The following is a 6,000-nucleotide window of genomic DNA, read 5'->3' as shown; positions in this document are numbered from 1 at the left end:
ATTTGTGTGAGCGATGGAGGAATAATGTTTTATAGGTATGGGTTATGTACAGATATTGATCATGTACATTTTGTATAGCTTTTGTATGTATGTGTGTACATACGTATGCAGGCTTTTTTTTTCCATTCAATTCAAATGAATTTATTGGGAATTTTCTGCATTGCATATATTACAAATAAAATACAGTCATTTCTTTTTATTTTCAAGACAATTAAACATACAGTGTGTACATCCGAACATAACTGAGATATACGTGTACAGATTGACGAAAGGAATAAGAGGACACGTCAATTGGGAACCACTCGGGATATAGTGAATCAAGTGATCTGACTGAATTATGTCGCATGTATTTGGAGTGTGAATGCAGAAGAGTGTCGTCAAATAAGCACATAGCTTAAAGATACGACAACCTTACAAGAGAAGAAAAAAAAAGAAAATGGGCAAAACATACATCATGTACACTTATCGAAAACAAAAGAAAAGACACAAAATAGAGTCATTCTGGCATCACATTGCGACAACAAAAAACGTATAGACACTATAATGTACAGAGAATGAGGTGAGTGGGGTGAGTGCTGGTGCAAGTTAATGAGTCCACCAGGCGCGCGGTACTAGGTGCCTTTTTTAGATAACGAAACTTAAATCTGTTTATTAAATAGTTTGATGTGAGGAGACTGGGGCGGGGAGGTATTAAAACATTGAAATTAATCTATATTGTTGACTCCTTATCAACAATTGATTCCATTATTTGCTGACTACTGCTGTGACAAGTATAATTGAATTAATGGGTAGATCGTGTATTGTATATTGTACATATTGCTTTTGTTGACCCATTATCGAGAATTGATTCTATTATTCAATAGTTATTGCAGGGATGAGTACATTTATGAATGCAGTTACTGTTTATTATTTGTGTAGAGTGTAATAATTAGAAATTTGACACAATGACAGTCCCAAGAATTACTTTGTAATATTTGGTAATATGTTTGAAATATCACGCAGCTATCGGATAGCAACAATAACTGATGTTCGAGTAGCAATAAAATATTGTTTGAAACAATATATACATTACTATATACATATTCATACATACATACGTACACACACACACACACACACACACACACACAAGCAAACCCACACATACATACATCCATACACAAATTGCACTCACGTTCGCATCCTACAGTCGCTTTATATATTCCTCTTTCTAATCGGCTGTTTGTATACTGACGTTTAGACGCTCTTACCGTACATCAATTACGTGTTGTTGAGACCTTTATTTTTCTCTCGTCAACTATTGTAAATAGATTTGTTCCCACTTTTTTGTATAAATTTTCATATGATGTAGGATAATACTTTGCAATAGTCATTTCCATTTCGAACACAAGGTGTATCTTTTCAAAATCAAAACTAAAGCATTTTTACACTTTTATGGCAGTAAAGGCCTGACAGTGGCGCTGGTGGACCCCTAACAGGCAGCATGTTGGGAAGAGGATATATTGATAATGTCGACATTTTTATCTTCAGAAAAAGACCCGCGTGAAGGGCTGTAGGACCATATTTCGTAAAAACAACGTAATCGTTAAAGATCCACGCGAAAAGTGAAATATGCATTTCATAGAGATTTTAGAAAAAAGGAACGAAGATGCAAATCGTTAAACAGCGAGGGGTCTCGTAAAACATAAATCGCAATCCGTAAACTCGCGGTTAAGATGTCTTTACATTACGTTTAGCGTGGATAGTGATGTCCACAAAACGTACATTTCAAATCGTCAACTTGTGCTTGAAATATTTTGAACACAACAATGCAACTGCCCTACCTCACCAGGTAAAGGTAATCATGCTTTTTAACAGAGGTGGCGCTCCCCATTTTTAAATCTGATATTTGCTCTTTTTATATCTAGTAATTGCCGTTCTCTTTCCGTTTTACTTTATATGCGCCTTTATCCTTTTCTTGTGATAGGTGTCACTTTTTCCAATAAAAGTTCCTTTCCTTTCTTATGAGTGCCCAATTTCACTGCCAATATGTGTCACTTTCACCTTCTGATAAAAAGCGTTTCCAAACATAATAATTGCCCCTTTAATATATTTTCTCTCTATTTGCTCTTTTTTTTTCTCCTTTGAAGATTGTCCCTGTTTTATCTCCTATATGTGTCTACGTTAGAAAGTTCCTGTCAAATGATGCTGTCTCACTGTCAGTCTGAAAACGCTAGCGTACGTTTACTGAACTTTTTATTCATTTTTCATCTGGTATCTATAGATATTGGCACACAATGCTTGCCGTTCCAGACTCCGGACAGCTTTAGACAGTGATTGACTGTTCTCATTTATGTAATTTACTCTGAAGTTTTTTTGTTTTGTTTGTTGATCTTGTTGTTGTTGTAGTTAATGTTAATGTTGTTTTGTTTTGGTGGTGGTGGTCCCCCCCCCCCCCCCCGCTTTTATCGTCACTCTGTCGGAATCTTATACCTGTGCATGGTCTTACCCTGTTTTGGATTTTTATGCCCGTTTGGTAGGTGGGCAGTTTCGACTGTCTCCAGCCACGGAACGCGCCATAAAAAGTCTATAGAACGGTCTAAGCTGTAAGAAAACAGCTGAATAACGTCGGAGAAACATTTACTTATCGGATGTAAGTATCAGTGGCCGATCTTACACCAAAGACAATCCAAGACAATACGAATAGAGGAACGTCTATAAACGTCTTAACTACGATAAAAACGCATGGGCTAGATATAAGTATAGGTTTACGCCATTGCAAAGGGCACAAAAAGAAATTCCAGCTTGTTCTTGAAGTTCTGACCATTCTGGTCCAAGAGAAGGCGATCTCCTCAGCTCCATCACCGTGGCATGGCCTCCTCCTTTTCCTCCTGGTCCTTTAACTTGAAGGCCTTCTCAGGTTTCTCCTTCGTCCGCGCTGTGTCTGATGAATACGATAGCGTCCCTTCTGATGTCCCTTCTTCTAGTGTTTGGACATCCTCCTTTAGCACCCGTGTGATCTCTGCTATCTGTACTAGGACCTTTTCTGGGATCTCCTCAGGGACCTCAGGGACATCTGAACCTGAATTTTTCCCTGGTAGAGGAGTGGGGTGTTTCTGAACTCGTTTACGGCTGATCTTGGCCTTTTTCAAACTGTAGGCTAACATGTTGATAGACGTAATTCAGACTTTTTACCAGCCGTTTCGTTCGTTACTCATAATTAACGCAGACGTTACTGAGACGTACTTATATTACACGTTTAATTACTCATGCTGTTTCATCTACCGTCCATGGCCAACAGAACTTGAATTTGCCGCCGTGTATGACATTGTCTAACGCAACACCTCCCTGTTTAAACGGAGGCAGACGCAATCTTTGAACGGTAGTATATATGGGATATTTTGCTCCCTTGCTTGCAAATGCCCCTCCTACTCTTATCAAAGTTAAAACAAAGCTTATCAGAAGAACAGAGCACTTATAAGAGAGAGATGATGACCAATCATTATGTGCAAAAGAGAAAATAACAGACATGAAAAGAGAAAAGAGAAAAGTGCACTTGAAAACGTGGTAGGGAAGGGCAATGTACCCCCTGCCCCCACCTTCACACAAGCACAGTGTGAGGCATTGCGGCAGCGACAGGAGGGGCACATTAAATAAAATAGGATAAGAAGTGTCTCTAATCTAAATAACATTTTCTTTTTATAATCAAAAACACTACTACAGTTCGCTCCCTGCGGTAATTTGCGTTTTCGATATGATTATCTCCTTACCATTATTCAGACAATCATATTATCAAGTTTGAACACATTCACCTATGAATTGACAAACGTTCAGAATAATGCAACAAATGCAATGAACCTTACTTCCCAATTAGCAATGTAATTGTCTAATGATTCATTTGCACGCGAGAGAAGCAATTTTTCACATATTGTGATAGAGCAAATTGCATACGTGTAAAGTATAAGGCACTTATCAAAAGAAAAACAGAATAAAAGCGACGCTTCTCAGAAAAACAGGGCACTTACTGGCTAGGCAATATAGTAGATGTGAAAAGGAGTAAATAAAAGATTTGAAAACAGGAAAAGGTGGTTTCTGATACTAGCTTAATTATGTTCATCTAGTAGGGTGGGACCTTTGCACATGTAAACATGATTCAATCACACGTTTATCGTTTGACAAGGAGAGAACGAATTTGCCAGTAGATTCTGCTACAATTTCATTGCAAAAGACTAAAACTTGCGATAAAAAAAAACCCGCAAATGATTTGATTTTGTTTACATTTCAAAAATTTCTTTCATGTGGTTTATTGCACCAATAAATCAAAACCATTCCTACATGAAAGGAACATGGGAAGAAACGCATTCTCAAAACACCACAGCAACGAAAGATAGTGCTGTCGTTTTTATGATGATGCATGACGAGACACGAGTGATAATTTTTCGGACCAGCGCACACAAGTACATCACACGCATTATTAGCCCTTAGGTTACCGCCTGATGACATTAAAATGATGCCCTCTTTTCCAAATACAGGAGTAAAGGTCTTTCACTCAGCGGATTGACAGAGAAGGAGTAGAAGAAATAGAAAAGAGAGAGGGCGGGGTTAACGCCTAAGCATGTGGTGTCAGAAGCGATAGAATACGGGTATTGAAAGCTGGAACAATCCTCTAGCGTTCCATGCCTTGATGAATACACTGGAGTGACGGCGCTCGAACGCGCAGAGGCCTGTTGGTGAATCATCGGTGTAAAATTTGAATGCGACTTCAGTATAAGATTTGTGTCGTAGTGTTAGAGAAGCACAAAGAAAGAGATGCTTGGTCGCTCCAACATGAAAGTCATGCTGTCCGTCACGTCATCAGGTCTCCTTGTGTGTCATGTCGAATTTGTTTTTGGTGAGTGCATTTTGTCGCTCAAAATTGTCCTGCCCTACTCCAGGCTCTTGGGGTTTGATGTCGAATTTGCTCTTTCCTACACATGCGTGCTGTTTGTATATCACTTCATAACTGATATCCGGAAAAATGCAAGCTTCGGTAATATCACGGGCGATAACTTGCACGACTAGAACAGACTCTACTCCAGGTGGATACGATTGTACGTGTAGGTCACGTGATAATTATTACGGATACTTTTTGCCATAGGGGAAAGTGGTTAAAAAAAAGGTTTGAGTTATCACATTTGATGCATAAAAATCATGTGTAAAAACATCCTACCATGTAAAAAAAAATGCTCAATAAAGCCTAGAATATGAGGAGATATCACAATTTTTCTCAATAAATCATAAGTGTAGACGGTTTAGTCTAGAAACAATATTATTATAACTATTGTTCACATTTTTTATGTTTAACAATACTTCACATTGATTACACTATTTATAATTTTTACATTGGTTGTTTTTAGAAATATTTTGAAGCACTAACGCTTGGTTTTTGTTTCATCTGCAAGTGGTAATTAATGCCTTTAAAGTATAGTTATGATATTACCACGCACTTTATTTATGCCCTACTAGCTTTAAACAGTGTCAAGTTTGTAATTTCTTGTTTTTGTTAAGGCCTGAACATCGATTTTGATTTTGCATCAGCGTAATTTCTCTTCATTATACCACGTTGGACAATACGTGTTTACCATCGCATCATATATCTTTAACTCGAGTATTATAACACAAAAATCGTAAAAGAGGGGAATTTAAATGATACCATAACTCACTTGAGCTGATGAATGAATGAGTAAAGTATTTTATTGATATTTGTATAAAGGATTTGGGCGAGTTTTGAGTGCGTCGTAACTGCTGGATGCATGTCATTTACGTCCCTCTGACGTTCTAGTTACGGACGACATACAGGCACTGCGAAGTAACTGCGCTACAACTTCAAGATGCGGCCGCTACGGGCCTCCTACTGGTGTTTTGCGTGGACCTCTGCTGGCAATACCCCGCGACTCAACCAGATCAGGTTTTGAACATGCTCAAGGGGCTGTCACACCTTTCCGGGCTAGCCTGCTTTGTGACTTGGGGAAAAAAATTTAT

The sequence above is a fragment of the Diadema antillarum genome, unplaced genomic scaffold, assembly GCF_040938485.1.
Source record: "Diadema antillarum isolate AM-2024a unplaced genomic scaffold, OU_Dant_1.0 seq00000183_RagTag, whole genome shotgun sequence".
Taxonomy (NCBI): Eukaryota; Metazoa; Echinodermata; class Echinoidea; order Diadematoida; family Diadematidae; genus Diadema; species Diadema antillarum.
Note: the sequence above shows the minus strand (reverse complement) of the source record.